Genomic DNA, 18215 nt, shown 5'->3' with positions numbered 1-18215 from the left:
CCTAGTGAAGTGGTCTGTGATAACTAGCACATCAACAGACCTGTTACGCGAGTCCTCGGCAGACCAGAAATCAATGCAGACAAGTTCCATTGGTCTGGTGGTTATCACACTCTCCAGGGGAGCTCTGTCCATTGGCTCAGCAGTTTTCGCAACAATACAACGCTGACAGTGACGAACATGCTCTCTCACATCTTGATCTAACTGTGGCCAAAAAAATCTTTGTCTCGCCAAGTTCAGACTTCTAGACTGACCTTGATGACCACAATGTTCGTGAATGCCTTCCAAGACTTCAGGCACAAGTGATTTTGGGACCACAAACTGAAATCTCTTAGACTTGGAGAACAAATCTCTAGATACTCTGTACAAAATACCACTCCTAACGACCAACTTATCCCACTGCTTCAGGTATCTCAGGACAGCTAAAGACTCCTTCATCCTGTCCCGTCTGGAAGGCCTGCGATGCCTCTCCACATACAGTAAAACCCTAGACAGAATCTTGTCACCATGCTGTCTCTCTCGTAGCTCAGTCACCGAGTAGGCAGGTAAGGGGTCATGACCAGTCTGGACCAATTGAGGTAAGTGGTGCACCATCTCGGAAGCGCGAGATTCGACTCCAGCTTCCCACTCCTGTAGTGATTCAAGCAAAGCCGAGACTTCCTCTCGCCCCACATGCCCCAAATCTGTATGCAAGATACTGGCCGAGTTCTGTGGCAACTGTACATGTCCCCCTCCCATAGCAGCTGAGGATTCGTATGGCAGCCTGAAGGCATTCCGAACTGAGGTATTAGACACCTCCCCAACATCACAAAGGAGACTATTAAAAGGCTCATTCAACAGCCTGCGGCCCATGTCTGCCCTCACAAATGGCATCCGGCTAAGGGCGTCCGCCACAATGTTCTGAGAGCCCGGCACATACTTGATGTCAAAGTCATAGCTCGCCAGCTTGGCTACCCACCGCTGCTCACAGCAGTCCAGCTTCGGTTTGGACATAATATGTGTCAGAGGGTTATTGTCTGACCACACAGTAAACTTGTGTCCCTTGAGCCAGTGGCTGAATTTCTCACAGACAGCCCACTTCAGAGCTAGAAATTCTAACCGATGAGCTGGATAATTCTTCTGTGACCTAGTGAGCGTTTTGCTGGCGAAAGCTATCGGCCTGGCATGTGTGTCACCCCGTTGAACTTGAGAGAGCACTGCTCCTAGGCCATCCAATGAGGCATCGGTTGCTAGCATAAATGGACGGCTGAAGTCAGGATGAGCCAGTATAACAGACTGTGCCATGGACAATTTTAGCTCATCAAAAGCAGACTGATGTACAGGAGTCCAGTCAGATGGACTTAGCTTCCTGTACTCATGTTTCACTTTCCTGTCACTCCTATGCTTCCCCTTTTTGCAAGACAACAAGTCAAACAGTGGTTTGGCCACAGAGGAGAAGTTTGGCACAAAATGATGATAGTAATTTAACAAGCCAAGAAAAGATCTGATGCTTTTTGGACAGGGCGTCACACCATCCTGCTCCATAAGATCAGCACTGGTCAGCCTCGAGATGCTCTCAACCTTTTCTGGATCCGTGGCAACTCCTTCCTCAGTAACCACATGGCCTAAAAACCTGACAGCCCTTCTGAGAAAATGACACTTCTTTGGGGCCAACTTGAGGTTATGGTGGCGCAGCCGGCTGAACACCACTTCCAATCGTTCAAGAGTAATGTTCTCATTCGGAGCATAGACAAGCAGATCATCCAAGTAGCACAACATGCTCATGAAGTTCTGATCCCCAAAGATGCTTGTCATCATCCTCATGAAGCTCCTAGGACTGTTACAAAGCCCCTGAGGAAGACGGTTATATTCGTATAGGCCCATAGGTGTTGTAAAAGCCGAATATTTCCTATCATCCTCATGGAGAGGCATATTGTAAAAGCCTGATGTGAGGTCCATAGTACTGAACAGAGTGTTACCACCAAGCGCGGCTAAACAGTCGGCCTGATGAGGTAGCGGGTGCGCATCTTTCAAAGTTCTCTTATTTAACCACCGAAAATCAGTACAGACACGGAGGTCCCCATTCTTCTTCCAAACTAATACAAGAGGAGATGCATACTCGCTAGTTGACTTCCTAATAATCTCCCTCTCCTCCATGTCACTCAGAACCTGACGCAGCTTTTGGTACTGACTAGGCGGCACTCTCCTAAATGGAAGACGAAATGGTCGGTGGTCAGCTAGATGGATTCTGTGCACAAAGCCCCTTGCCTTGCCACAATCCAGGTGGTGGCGCGAGAAAATATCCTCATAGCGCGTGATGAGATCAACAAGTTGGGACTTACAGGTCCCCGACACATCACAAGACTTGACATCAATTCCACCTAAGTCAGCTTGGCGGAGTCTCTCATCAAGGTCGTCCGAACCGGCAAGACGACTTCCTTATGGAGCATTCGAGGCAGTCGTTTGAGAGAGCACTACAAGCGGCCCCGCAACATGCCCTAGATCATCATCACCCATGTCTTCCAGAGCAACACATGGGAACACATCGGCTAGTTTTGCATTGCGCTTCACCATCACTGGACGATCAGACACATTAAAGATCGCATTACTGATGGTACCACATATTGTTCTAATCCGTACTGTTGTGACACAGACATTTGACATACAGTGACTACTAATATTAGCAGGATAGGCTCAATGTATAATGTTCCGAATATTTTGGTATATTGCTCGGCATTACTGGTTCTTTAATACATTTATTTGAGTCACTCTGTTAACGTGACCGGATGTTTACGTGATCTCAGCCTAATTGTTACGTTGGCAGATTGTTGGGGGATGGGTGGCCCTGCATGTGCATCGCAGAGAAGTGCAAAACAGCTATCAAGGAAACAATAGCCCTAGGCTGGCAAGCCCAATCCAGGTATTTGTCCCCTCATCTCAGAAGCTGATGTTAACGGCTTTAGTAACTGACCTGCTTGATTCAAATGCTGATGACTCCCAGGCTGAGGAATTTGTAACTAAATAGTTGGATTAAAAATATTTGCATCATTGTAATTTGCTCACAACTACAGCTAACTTGCCTGTGTGGCCCTGTTCCCTGTTTTCTTCTGCTTATCACTTACTTTTAGTTGAAATTCCAATTGTCATCTCCATTGTTTAGTGCTCAATGCCTTTGATAAATAACATCATATATAATATGTCTAATATAAGTTTAATAACTTTCTAATTTAATTTAAGTTAGGACAAGCTTAATACTAATTGTATATCAACTATATATATCATTATTAGCCCTTCTGAAGTCTGTTACCCGTCATCTCAGATGTTGATGTTAACCGCTTCAGTAAGTAACCTGTGGGTCGCACTGGTAAAATAGTTGAGGTTTTTTTTCCTTAAATGGTCCCATTATTCATCATGTTTTTATGCTCCACAAATACTGTAGGTTGTCAGCTTTATTTGCCTGTGTACATTTTATATTGTCGGTCATTGCTTTGACCTCTGTGATTTTGCTAAGGTTATCCTGCTAATTCCCTTGGAAACTGTAAAATAAAAGCGTGATTATTTGAGTAGACGGGCTGTGTGTTTCAGTTCGTCACGTGCTTTGGTGTATTTGCGGTGTATTACAGGTCAGTGTGCCACGCATCAGATAGGTAGTGGCCCAGTCTATAATGCTCCAAATATTTTGAAGGGTTACTCTAAAACTGCTGGGGCTATAGACATGTGTCTGGTCTCTGTGTGGACCACAAATGTTGTGCTTTAATTTGACGCTTAATTTGGCTTTATAGCCTGAGGTAGGACCTGAAACAGACCTCATTCCAGGCATCCGTACAGACTGTCAGGCCCTTCCGAAGTCTGTTACCCCTCATCTCAGATGTTGATGTTAACCGCTTGATTAAGTGACCTGTGGGTCGCACTTAAAATACTGTAATACTTGGGGCAACGACAAGGTCTTAAACTTTATACATTGTCAAAAAAACAAAAACAAAACAATTATACCTGGATGTTACTAGAAAAGTGTCACTTTATTTCACATTTAAAGAGTTATTTCACATAAAAACTGCATACAAGAAAATAGTACAGTGCAATCAGGATATACTTGGGCCAATAGATTAGAAATTAAGAGCTTTAAATTTGATGAATGAATAATCTTTTTCAAAATCAGTTGCCCTATTCTTAGGTAATAAGAAGCCCACCAATCAATCTCCGTCTTTTCCCTTTAACCCCTTGGGACCGGCGATCCTGCCGGCGGGATCTGACAGAAATTTTGCAAAACCGTTTAAATAACTCCGCGAGTTTTTGTCATATACACATTTTAAAAGTACTCTCAGAAACCTTGGACGGTCTACTTTTCAAATATATATAGGTAGAAACTAAATATATTGTTACAGCTTCGTGATACGAATTGAAAGAACAAGAGTGACTGACTTAAGCGTCTGCGTCTCGAAGCGGCTCTGATCGCCCACCCACTTGCAAATCGCGCTATTCGCATGATAATAACATGATAATCCGACAGTTAGTATTGGGTAAAGAAATATGTGAATACGCCCATTGTGACCGAAATAAACAAGAGCACATGTCTGGGTAGTGTTTACACTGATCGGCTACAATATAGCACACGGATACGTCTCTGCCGCTGAAGCTTTGCGCCAGTGTTCCCACTTTCAGCAGCGAAGCTCATACCTGTGTTCATAGCTCAGTGGGCTAAACCTGTGTGCCTGCAATCACGTGGTCGCCGATTCAAACGCAGCGTATTTAGAACGTGAATAGCGATCTTCCGCTGAGAGCGGTCCCAAACGCTCCCGACGCAAGTAAAACCAAGAAAGGTGACACGATTTGCCTTTTTGCCTATTTAACCTAATTTTAAAAACTTTAATACTTCTGACAATGGAAGTTTTGAAAAGAAGACAGATAACGGATTTAGTCAGTGTTTTTTTCATGATTTTACATAATGATTTCAGCGAGATATAAACTGAAATACACGAGAAAGATACGCGGTCGATGATGCCCTCGTCCCCAGAGCGTCAATAATAGTCACTGCATCATATTTATCGCTTTCTATATTTATATAGTCACAGTTTTTCATTTTTCATTCCATCTATCAATAAACTGTGAAAGGGATTTTATTGTTGCTACTTTTCTTGCGTTTCAAACTGCCTTTCCAAAGTGATGGGTGTGGGGTGCAGTGACATTCCAGACTGATGGGCCATTGACAGTATGCAAACTACTACAGGTGTGAGGACACCTATCTCATCAATATTCATTGTGAAGACCACTGACTTTGAGAAAAAGAGTGTCACTCCAAAGTTCTAACACTTTAGTAATCAAACCATATAAAATTTCTGAATGTCACTTTCACCTATGTGTAGCCAACCCCTGTGTCTATAAGCTTCAGAGCTCAAAAGTCTTACCTAGAAATGTCTATAATGTGATTTTTTACAATTTCTCAGCATGTCTGAAAATAGGTTTTTGAAAAGTATATGTTTAAAGTTGATTTTAACAAAAAATAGAATAATAACATTCTAAGAGGTCTCAGATTATTGGTGCTGAGTTTGTGCTGAATAAAAGCAAATGTATCACTTTGGGATAAATGTTTTTTAGATATGTGAAATATTTTAAAATGTCAAGGCATGTCAGACTACCTCGAAAGTGGAAAAAAGGCCTCAGGGCCCAGGGGGTTAAATGCTCTGAGGATGGTTTTGTATACTTGGGTATTCATGTGACCCCTACTTTTGAAGCAATTATATAAAGTCAATTTCACACCATTGTTAGGAAATATCCATGATGATTTGAATAGGTGGATGGCTCTCCCTCTGTCATGGCTGGGGAGGGTGGCTCTGATAAAAATGAATGCCTTACCCCGCTTACTGTATCCATTGCAAATGATTCCTATTTTATTGTCTAATAAGGCTATAAAAGAGTTAACTGGGTGGCTCAGTTCATTTATTTGGAGCAAAAGGAAACCCAAATTAAAACTATCTAAACTTCAGCTCTCTAATGCAAAGGGTGGCTTGGACCTCCCAAATATTAGATTATATCAGTTGGCTTGCCATCTTAGATTTATTAATGAATGGCTTATTAAAGACCCTAAATCAGTGTGGCTTGATCTAGAATCTTTACAGTGCAGCTGCCCCTTACAAAACTTATTATTTGTTTCTAATTCAAATTTATGCAGAACTCTGTATAATAGTCCTTTAGTACCCAATACCCTCAAGGCATGGCGTGCTATTCAAAGGATGGAAGGCAAGAGCGATATAACCTCACCTCTTCTGCCTATTTTGAATGATCCAGAGTTCCTGCCAAGTGTCACAGATTCAGGTTTTAATCTTTGGCCTATTCTTGGTATTTGTAGGATGGGTGACTTGTTTGAGGATGGATCTCTAATGTCTTTTGATAATTTAGTTTCTAAATATAATCTACCTAGACCACTTTTTTAGATTTTTGCAAATTAGAAACTATATATTCAAAAATACCACATTTATCTCTAAATACTCTTTTTCTGTTATTGAGGAAATCCTCTGGAACTCCCCATCACACAGGTTGATCTCCCTTTTCTATAAAGCTCTATGCTCCTATGGTGCAGATAGCACTTCATATCTAAGACTGATTTGGGAAAGAGACCTGGGGGTGGATATTCCAGTAGAGGAATGGGAGACGGTTTGGTCTCAAGCTAACAGGCTCTCGGTTTGTAATAGGGCAAGAGCCATTCAGCTTAGAATTTTACATAGACTACATATCATGCCACAATTAAGACATAAATATAATGCAAGTCACTCGCCACTCCGTCCTAAGTGTAAGTCTAATGTAGGAGATTATATTCATTGCATTTGGAACTGTTATAGGATCCAGGCATATTGGTCCAAAGTTGTGGCTCAATTGAACAACATCTTTGGCCTGGATCTGGATCCTTTGTTACTTCTCTTGGGCTTTCCTTGTAAGCTCATTCCAAATAAATTTGAAAGACGACTTTTTAGTTTGTTGTCTTTTGCTGCCAGGAAGAATTTGCTGATGTCATGGATCAGTGATAAGCCTCCATCCATCAAAGGCTGGCATTCAATTATTAGGGAGATTATCCCTCTGGAACTCTTGACCTGTATTATTCATTTGACAACTGATGCTTTCATTCGCATATGGACTCCATACCTTAATTTCATAAATGCTTCTACCTGTGACATCTTGTGGTTTGGAATGTGTTACTAGTGGTGTATAGATAATTTATGTATTCTCCCCGGTTATTGTCGATTTTGATCTGTGATATAATACTCTGTTTGTCATTGTATGTATATTTTTTGCTTTCCTTTGTGTTGTATTCCAGCCAGTGTGTGTATGGTTTTGTCTTGCTAAAATAAAATTAAAAAAAAAAAATTAGGGGGTGCAGTTCGGGTATGAGGGCCCCACCACCACTGCTAATTAAGCTGCTAATTTTGTTACTAAAGCTGCTTTTGTTTGGTGGTATTAAGTAATTTTGTTTTAGGGACCAAAGAGCAGTCAGCTCAATTCATTAAAATGAGAGGTGAGAATGACCACCTCTTCACCGGGGCCAAGAATTCGGCCACCATGGCTTGGAGGTATAAAAACAATAATCTGTCAGTTTAAACATCTTATGCTTATGAATGCAGTTTAACCCTCATCCTGTATGGAACCCATGACATCAAGACAGGCAATATATGGGACAATCTTGTGGGCAGTGGTGGCTTAATGGTTAGGGAAGCACCCTTGTAATTGAACGATTGCAGGTTTGAATCCCCAACAACAAATAATTTATTTTTGTATAGCGCATTATCACAACATTACATTGTCTCAAAGCGCTTTACAGCATCCCCACCCAAAGCCCCCAGTGAGTAAGCCATAGGCGACAGTGGCAAGGAAAAACTCCCTAGAAGGAAAAAACCTTGGGAGGGACCAGACTCAAAGGGGGAGCCCATCCTCCAGGGGCCGGCAGGGAGAGTCAAATACAGTTAAATCTGAGACACGAACAGGGAGCAGGGGGGAGATGGCAAGCCGGTGCCAACACTCCCTCCAATCGCCAGGCAGCCAGAAGGCAGGGAGCGGGTCATACAAGGAAGATGACACAGGCAGAACGGCGAGCTGGATGCACGGACGTCATTGTTAGAGGCGACGTCACATGTAGCAGGGTGTGCTGGACATCTTGATAGATTGAGGGCTCCAGGCAGCACCCCCCAGGAGAAGTAGGGGAAATAAATGCAATTAGTCAAAGTAGGGGAGACTATAGGCAGTGCTAAAAGGTAGATCGGCAGATATGGCTATGGCAGCATAAGTAGGAGGGAGAGGCAGGTGGGAATGCAGGCATGGGGAGTCCCTGAAATGTCAGCACTCCAATCCCACAAGCGATTGTGAAGCTAGCGTGACAGCACTGTCAATTCAGTTTATCCAAAGCCAATGGCACCGATCCCCACCCAGCTCAACACCTCACACTATAGGTTAAACTGGGAGTGAGAAGTTAGCTAGAGCTAGAACTAGTGTCCCTAAAAGCTAAACTAAATAGGTGTGTTTTTATTCTAGACTTGAATATTGAGAGTGAGTCTGAAACCCGCACATCTGGTGGAAGACCGTCCCACAGCTGAGGAGCTCTATAGGAGAAAGCTCTGCAGCCTGCCGTAGCTCTTTCTACCCTGGGTACTAACAGATATCCCGCACCTTGAGAACGAAGCAAGCGTGGGGGATTGTATGTGGTCAGCAGATCACTAAGGTATTCTGGTGCAAACCAGTGAGGTACTCTGAGCAGCACTGCCAGAGACTCCCTTATTAGCCGAAAATCAGGCCTGGAGTCCTGCTGGTTAAAGAAGCGGTCCAGGACTGGGACGCTAAGTTTAATCCTGCAGAACAAGGGTCTGATCTGGTTAGGGAAAAGATGGAGAATAACAAAAACATCTAATGGGTTATTTTAAATGATCAAAGCATTATTCAGATTATTACACTTAAGTAAAACATACTAATACACTGTGGAAACACTCCAGTCTCATATACTTTATCTGTGTAAATCAGCTTTGTTTGAGCCCGATATCAGCTTTGTGACATTTTTCAAGCCAATCTATTCACACAGGCCAGCTAGAAGATCAAATGAACTTTAGGAAATGTTCTAGTTTATTCTAAATTTGAAAGTTATTTAGTTTATACAGCTACAACGTGTATCCAATCGTGGGTCATTCAGTTTCCGAAATTATCCGTAAAATTAAGTAACTAGCTATGTTATAATTTAATATTAAATAACATAGTAAACTCTCCAGTCGTTGTCACCACAATGTCAGAAATGTTGGACCAAAGTCGACAGCCAAGTTGTTTTTAAGTATTAGGTTTCTGCCATTTTAGCCAGTAGCAAGCAGGACCATTAAAGCTTCAAGGAAAGCTGAAGAGAGCTTAACAGTGGACCTTTCTCAGCATTTCCCTGAAAGTGAACCTTAGCCCAGTGTTGTAAGTATTTGTATTTGGTATGTTCCATACAGCTGTGAGCATCGTGGCCCTTTTTTAAACATACTCACATCTACAGATGTGCACACTTTGAAACGTCCCATTATTGACAATTCATCCCTGATGCACACACACACCCTTTCCATCCTCCTTTCTACTAGGACCACTCCTATGCATTGGCCGATTCTCCCACTCGTCTAAAGGCTGGACTCGGTGACGCTTTGGCTAGAGTGGAAAGTCTGGAGGGGGAGAAGCGGAATGGTAAGGCCCGAGAATAGAGGGCAAAGATAACGGTGAAGAGTCTTTGCGAAGATCTGAATAAAAAGAACCTCATAAACAACAAGTAGAAAGAGAGGCTTGATTTCTACCCGGGTAAAATAAATTGATGAGTACAACTTGGAACTTCATGTATATGTTATGTTAACACTCTTTTTAAAAATTCATATACTGTAGGTATTGTTTCAATTAATTGAATTTCAGATCTTCAGATAGACCTCTTTGGGGGCCATGAATACACAAAGGACCAGAGAGTGTCTGCCCTTACACTCGACCTCCATGGTCCAAAAGCATACAGCTGCCTGAGGGAGTCTCTGCATCTTCCCCTCCCACATCCACATACCTTGCAAAGGTATTGTTCATGTTATGTGATTAAACGTTTTTTAAACATACTGGTCCAACTACTAAACCACTTCAGCCCTACATACTATGTTGTACGACAAACAGCGAACTGATGTATACGCTGTGAGCTTGTTGATCTGCTATTTTCACTACTTTTGAAAGTCTTAGAAAATGCGAACAATTTCAGAAAAAAATGAGAGATAGAAAAAGTGCCTGAAATAGGGATGCCAGGGTTAAAATGCTGAAATATGCTATTTGTTTTCTTTTTGCAAATGTGGATGTAATCAGTGGATGCCAAGCCTGGACTCAATACGATGATGTTGGACATGTTGCAGAGATGACTTACACAAGACCCACCTAAATATGGTTGTGTGGCACTCATGTTGGATGCCATGGCCATCATAAAACAGATTCAGTACAACCCCCATAGGCGAAAAATGTCTGGATTTGTTGGTATGGGGGATGGCAGGGATGAGACTGATGTAGCCACAAACATGCTTGTTTTCATGGCGGTTGGCTTACAGCAGGGGTGTCCAATCTTATCCGCAAAGGGCCGGTGTGTATGCGGGTTTTCGCTGCAACTCCCTAATTAGATTACTAATTAGAGGACTGATTGACTGAAGAGTCCTCACACCTGGGTTTGAACAGCTGACCTACAGGTTATCCAAAAAACCTGCATACACCCCGGCCCTTTGCGGATAAGATTGGACACCCCTGGCTTACAGGGTCATTGGAAAGCTCCAATTGCCTACTACCTCACAAAGTCGCTGTCACCAGACACACAGAAGGTCCTGGTTGTCCATGCTTTGGAGGAACTGCATGCACGCAGGGACGGATTACGGACCGGGCCAGCGGGGCCGCTGCCCAGGGGCCCTTGGGGTGCAGGAGGCCCGTGGGGCCCCTAGCCCAAAACAATTTGCAACGCTTATCAACAATGTATTTTCGTTTGTCTATTTTAGAGGGCCTACATTCTTTGATCCTCTGCCTACAAGGGCCCCTGACCCTACAGGGCCTCTGATGGAAACATGGAGGGAGGGCGTTTGGCTGCCAAGGGCCCTTGAATTGTGGTGGTGGTGGTGGTGGTGCTGGTGGTGGGGGGGGGGGGGCTCGCAAACGTTTTGCCCAGGGGCCCACACAACCCATAATCCGTCCCTGCATGCATGTAGCATAAGAGTGGTTTGCATGACAATGGATGGGCATGCCTGCAACATGAACATGTGCAAGCACAAAGGGGCAAGTTAAAAGGAAACCCTCATGAGCCATTACAAACCTTCTTTGAACATCCAGTGACTGGTGACAGGGTTTTTGTGTTGGTGGATGCTTGTCACATGCTGAAGCTGGCATGCAACATGTTGCAGGCTTACAGTCCAATAAGCAGCACTACTGGAGAAATCAACTGGTCATACATTGTTGATCTCAAAAATGTCCAAACAAAAGATGGACTCTGTAGCAGTAGCTCTATACACATTGAGGGACCTTGATATTCACACTATAAACACTGTGAAGAAACAGTTGAATTCATTGAGGTAATACAACATGAAAACATTGTTATATAACATTGCATATTCTTCATGAAACCCAACTCTGTTTATACTTACCTTTCATACTTACCTGTAGGTGGAAATCCAAGCAAAGCTTAGGACTTAAATGTTTATTTGTTGTATATATTGAAATTAGATATTAATTTGATCTCTTTCATACCTACAGACACCCTGTTATGGTGATATTTAAGATGGTTTTGGTTAATAGTCATTTGTTTTCTTAGATAATTGACAGGCTCTTTGACATCCTGAACAGTTGCAATCCCTGTGCCACAGGTTTCAAAGCTCCCCTGGGTAGAGTTCTTCTTGAGAGGCAGTTTGGTGATGAAAGATGGCACACCCCTTCATCAAACAAAAAGGTCTTTTAAAATAGTGAATGGTTTCCATGAAAAGTTCATGAAATCACAAGTTCAGATTATGCTCTATTATCTTGTTGTGCATCGAGTTCATAAGATGCTCTGTTCTCTTGTTCTGATATTCTTGCTATCTGCAGTTTTGTTTCTGTTGACTTCTGTCAATGTTTTTCAGGTCATACAAATGTCAAAAATTGTATGTATGTGCATATGATGCTGTGAAAAATGGTATTTTCATATGATGCTGTGAAAAATGGTATGTATGTTTATATGATGCTTTTGTGTGCAAAGCCTTTTGGTGTCTGCAGTTTTGTTTCTGTTGGAATTTTCTTGTGTTCAGTGTTCTTCCGTTCATACAGGTGTCAATTGGTTTGTATGGCATGTTCTTGTCAAACTTTCCCAGTTCAGTTTCTATATTGTTCCTAGTTGCTTTAGCATCCTCGAGGTAAATCATTGATTTCAAGGACCTTAATCTTGACATTCTGAAGAAGCACCCAGTAATTTTGCAACCAGTAGCTTTGTAGTCATTTGCCAGTCAGGGACATTACTGGAGAAAAAGATGTATTACTGTTACCATCCCTGTCATTACGTGTTGTCACATCTCATGGATATTTGTTGAAAAGTCATATAAATAAAATATGCTAGACGCTCTCAAGGTGTCTTGTCTTTCCATTATCATATTAATAAAACATTTTTTTTTAAGGTACCTGTCAGTCATCGGCTTTGTCATCAACACTGAGACATTTTTGATGATGATTCCTGGCCTCCTCCAAGTTCAGCGTTATGTCTGCACATACAGCTTCATTCAGGATCACTTGGAGCTTCTCTTCAATTATCTCAGGGCATCAGGTAGGAGTTTCACATTTATAGCTACTCTTCTTCTTGAGCTGCCACCTTTGAGTGCTCATATGTTTCAGGGGAAAATTTGCCCCTGGTAGGGGTCTTCCGAGGCAAATTGGTCCTAGGTGAAGGGCCAGACGAAGAGTGGTCCAGAAGACCTCAGGAGGTCACTGGGGCCCTGCCCTGGAGCCAAGCCAGGGGAATGGGCCCGTAGGTGAGCGCCTGGTGACTGGGCTTTTGCAGTAATCGGACCTGTTCCCGGTGAGGGTTGGACTTTGCCAGGGTTCATAACCTTAATGGACAGAATTTCTAGCCGCAGCAGGGTGATGGAAGGTTAGGGTTACATTAAACCAGGTAAGCGGAAGATGCTAATACAGTATGGTAATTAGTCTTTTCTAAAACTTGCCCTATGTAACCCCAGTTCCACTCACTATGGCGAGTGGTAGGTGTACAGGGACCAGTGTGCTAGGTTCGGTGGGAGCAGTGACAAAGGAGCAGACCCGACCACAGATTTAAGAGATTATTTACACCTCACTTTTACTGAGGCGAAAAGGGGAGAAAAAAAACATAAATATACCCACCTAAATGCATATACAGAAAAAAAAACAATTGTAGTAACAGTATTTTGCCAACGGGCACAATGAGTTTACTCCCCTTTTAAATTATATTTCTTCTTTAAATAAAACAGAAATTCCCAAAACCATATAATTACAGCTAATGACTTCCGTACGATACCAATTTTCAACAACAAAAAAAATACAGGGACAGATGTACAAATGTCAATTGGACAAGTAACAAAAAAAACAAACAAAAAAAAGTAATAGAGGTACACTGATTAATTTCAGAGTCACCGTTGGTGACCTGATGAAGGAAAAACTTAGCTCAATGTCTGAAGTAGAGCTCGCCATCGCAGTTAGGCTCTGCAGCGCTGAGGCCGAAGGTTTCCAACGGAAAAAAACCCCAACCTGTATAGTAGTACAGTGCCGTACAAAAGTTGTCAATTACAAAAAAAATTTAATAAATTCAATACCCCATTTCCTTCCACTGCACCCAAATCACATAGGAAAAAAAAAATAAACAAAAGATTGCCGTACACAGCCTCCAAGATGGCAGATTCACGAAAAGGGTAACAGAAATGGCGCCGGTGTTCTGAAATTCTTTCCTACCCATGAAAATGTCCTACCCGAGTTAACTGCACATGCTCGTTCGCTACTTAACACACCCATAAATATCTGCTGCTTTCGAGTCTCTGCTTTTCGAAGAAGAAACAAGGTTAGTTTTATCGCAATTTTAGAAATATATATATATGTGTGTGCGTGTTTGAGTGTCATACATTTTTGACTTACCATGTGCATGTGTGTCAGAGTGCAGTTTGAATACACTCTTGCCTGCAAAGCATCCGCGTGATTTTCACGCTGCTTTAAAACTTGGCTGTGTGCGAAATTAACTCAGGGCTTGCAGTATCCATAGTTTGCATAACAATTTAAGTCTCTGTGGTAACTATTCATCTTTCATTCTGAAACATGTTACATAAAATCGCATTCCTATTATCTGTTACTAAAAATAGATAAATAAGATTTCATGTACACGTTTTTACTCACGAAAAAGTGAACAGTATTTCTAATGATCCGAGCATAATGTTTGCATTAACAATCTAATACTGCACTTGGGCCCTGTGAAACGTAATGAAAACAAAATGTATGAATCAATAAAAACAGAATTTACTTAATTTTTTTGTGCTGAAAGTCATGTCGTGACTTCTCTATGCAAAGACTACATTTTATCCCAAGACACATTATATTGGAACACGCATGAATATATTATCCTTTCTGTTACCATTTCTGAAAATATCAGTTTTTTGAAGAGTCATGGGTTATAAGAGTTTTATATTTTCTCTTTTACAAGTATGTGTCAGGGTCAGCTTTGTGTAACATTATAAAATTTCCTCTGTTTTCAGGTGCTGTATAACTAATGAAACTAGTGGGGACATTGTGATTGGACAAAAAAATCAATATCTATACTCTACACCAGGGCTCTTCAAATCTGGACCTTGATTCCAAATCCAGGCCTTGTTTTCAGTTCTCCCAGGTAGTTTAATAATTACTGATTCTGATTGGTCAGAGGCTTCACATCTGGCTCACAGGTAAAGGAAGGCTGGAGAACCAACAGTGCTTGGACCTCGAGGACTGTGATTTGAATAATAGGGCTCTACACTGTGGTCATCTTATATGAAATATTCATATTCCCAAATGTTTTAAATATGAAATGGGTTGGGATGGGTTAGGATACCCAGAGATACATTCACTAAAGGGAAGAACGTGGACATTTAAAGATTAACTATGACAATATGAAAGATAACTATATCTATATTTCTGTATCTTTAATAATGTCCTACCACCCTTAACATAGAGGGGAGCAGATATTTATGGAGTGTTTACGTCTATAATAATGTCCTACCACCCTTAACAAAGAGGGGAGCAGATATTTATGGAGTGTTTATGTCTATAATAATGTCTTACCACCCTTAACAGAGAGGGGAGCAGATATTTATGGAGTGTTTATGTCTATAATAATGTCTTACCACCCTTAACAGAGAGGGGAGCAGATATTTATGGAGTGTTTACGTCTATAATAATGTCCTACCACCCTTAACAGAGAGGAGAGCAGATATTTATGGAGTGTTTATGTCTATAATAATATCCTACCACCCTTAACAGAGAGGGGAGCAGATATTTATGGAGTGTTTACGTCTATAATAATATCCTACCACCCTTAACAGAGAGGGGAGCAGATATTTATGGAGTGTTTATGTCTATAATAATATCCTACCACCCTTAACAGAGAGGGGAGCAGATATTTATGGAGTGTTTATGTCTATAATAATGTCTTACCACCCTTAACAGAGAGGGGAGCAGATATTTATGGAGTGTTTACGTCTATAATAATATCCTACCACCCTTAACAGAGAGGGGAGCAGATATTTATGGAGTGTTTATGTCTATAATAATGTCCTACCACCCTTAACAGAGAGGGGAGCAGATATTTATGGAGTGTTTATGTCTATAATAATATCCTACTGTACCACCCTGTGATGGCTGCCCCCATTTTAAGGGAAGTATCATTTATGGTCATTTGTTATTCTATGTTTGAGTTTGTTTAGTTTAAGTTGCAATATATTAGCAATTAACATTTAATTTATGTATTTCTTTATTTGGCACATTTAACCAGTTTACTAGATGAGGCGCACACATTTGGTTAACTGGAATAATGTGTTGAGTATTTATTGAGTTTAATTTGTTTCTTTTGATTTACCGTGTGTGGAGTGCAGGGGAGGATTCCTTGCTGCTCCAGGCAAAAGAGGTGGCCAACATGGAAGCTGGGCTAAATGCAGGAAGTTGGACAACTCCAACTGGCTGTTTGCCGTGGGAGTGGAATAGTTTGCATTTAGTTTCTTTTTATTGTTTAGGTATATTTTTTCGGATTCACTTAATTTGATTTGATTTTGTTTGTTTTGATTGAAACATTATCTGACTTTTGTATGGGTGTATTTGTGGTATTTGTTATTGGTTTTACCCCTTTTGTGTCTTGTGGTTTGGCCAACCAGTGTATATATAGCCCTCATGGTGTCTTGTCTATAGGAGGTCAGTATGTTTGGTTTAGGTTATTTAGTTATTGATTAGTTGACTTTTTTTTGTGGGCCCAAGTTTATTCTTTGTTAAATTGCTTTCTTTTTGTGAATTAAAAAAAAAGGATTTTTTCCTAATCCGCCTGTGTTCCTCGTGCCTTCCATCTCGGTCCCTGACACACCTTTAAAGGGGAGCAAATATTTATGCTGGTAGGAAAAAATTTCAGAACACCGGCGGTATCTGCATGTCTCGGCATATCTCGCGAGCGCGTGTATATACCCCTGTGTACCTCTTGGATGTAGCCTCTGTTTACTTTGTATTAGTTAGTGTACATACTTCTTGTGCTGGGTATCCGGTTGTCGCGTGTGCCTACTTAAAATGCATTTATTCATCCAAACGTTTGTAAACGGGCGGGCGATTTTCTACCCGTGTTTTAAATAAGTTTTATAAAATCGCGCATGAATAGAAGATCTGGGGTCTTGATTTCACTTTAAAATGCCATCGCTTGAATGCCTGCAAAGTTTTTTTGGTCACCAGATGGCACTATCGCTCCATTATACAGATTGCTGTCTGCTTACCTGCATTTTTAACACTTGAAAAGCGCCGTTCATACCCTAATTTGTCTTCTTTCATGAGCAAAATTGTGCACGGGTGTGCAGATGAGATCTAAGTTTGTAATTAAAAATGAAAAATGGCATGTTTTATCTGCCAAAAAATCAATGTGACGTTTCCGACCCGTGTTTTTAAAATTCTTGTAATTGAATTAATCACAAGATTAATAAATGAGGTAGGTCTTGGTTTCATTTTTAAACGCCATTGCTAACGTACCTGCAAAACTTTTTTGGATCACCAGATGGCACCATTGCTCTATTATACAGATCAACCCACTCGCAGCGGTCTCCTCATTAGCATTTAGCACCTTATAAGGGCTGTTCATACGTTTCATAAGTTTTTTTTTTCCATACCAAAATTGGTACACATGTGCAAATTAGGCCCCAATTTATAACAAACAAGGGAGAAATCAAATGCCATGTTTCTGTAAAATTTTATTTAATTTCAACTGTTGAAGCCCCATTCACTCATGCAAATATGTGAGTTTGTTCGAAGTCCATGAAAGTACCCTAAAGCTGATTTTTGCACACCCAGAATTTGATCACTTGTCCTAAACCGATCAAAGATTATAAAACAGAATTTGTAATGGAAAAAAAGATCAGGTGTTCCGGGCAATTCAGTTTTCCTATATTTCCCCTGTCGCGCGCTGATTTGAACATGGTTTCGCTGTTGTTTTCATGTCTTTTTACGAAGCTCTTGAGGTAAACAAGCCATATATTTTAAAACATCACATGCCTTTTCGGTGTTTTTTGTTTTTACAGATAATACATGACAGTATTTAATTTGCTGGATAGAGATATTTCTTGATGAAAACGGTATAGTATTTCTTATAAGACTACACTCACCTAAAGGATTATTAGGAACAACTGTTCAATTTCTCATTAATGCAATTATCTAATCAACCAATCACATGGCAGTTGCTTCAATGCATTTAGGGGTGTGGTCCTGGTCAAGACAATCTCCTGAACTCCAAACTGAATGTCAGAATGGGAAAGGTGATTTAAGCAATTTTGAGCGTGGCATGGTTGTTGGTGCCAGACGGGCCGGTCTGAGTATTTCACAATCAACTCATTTAATGGGATTTTCACGCACAACCATTTCTAGGGTTTACAAAGAACGGTGTGCAAAAGGAAAAACATCCAGTATGCGGCAGTCCTGTGGGCGAAAATGCCTTGTTGATGCTAGAGGTCAGAGGAGAATGGGCCGACTGATTCAAGCTGATAGAA

General features: G+C 41.3%; 1 long non-coding RNA gene across 1 annotated transcript; it reads left to right on the top strand.

The window, feature by feature from the left end:
• The first annotated feature begins 9394 nt into the window (after window positions 1-9394).
• On the top strand, window positions 9395-12726 carry LOC140582718 (uncharacterized). The gene is made up of 4 exons (XR_011985553.1): window positions 9395-9771; window positions 9880-10470; window positions 11835-11917; window positions 12615-12726. It is a non-coding gene; the product is annotated as an uncharacterized lncRNA (long non-coding RNA).
• Window positions 12727-18215: the final 5489 nt, after the last annotated feature.

Source organism: Paramormyrops kingsleyae, chromosome 25 (genome assembly GCF_048594095.1).
Source record: "Paramormyrops kingsleyae isolate MSU_618 chromosome 25, PKINGS_0.4, whole genome shotgun sequence".
Lineage (NCBI taxonomy): Eukaryota > Metazoa > Chordata > Actinopteri > Osteoglossiformes > Mormyridae > Paramormyrops > Paramormyrops kingsleyae.
This window is presented reverse-complemented; position numbering and strand designations above follow the sequence as displayed.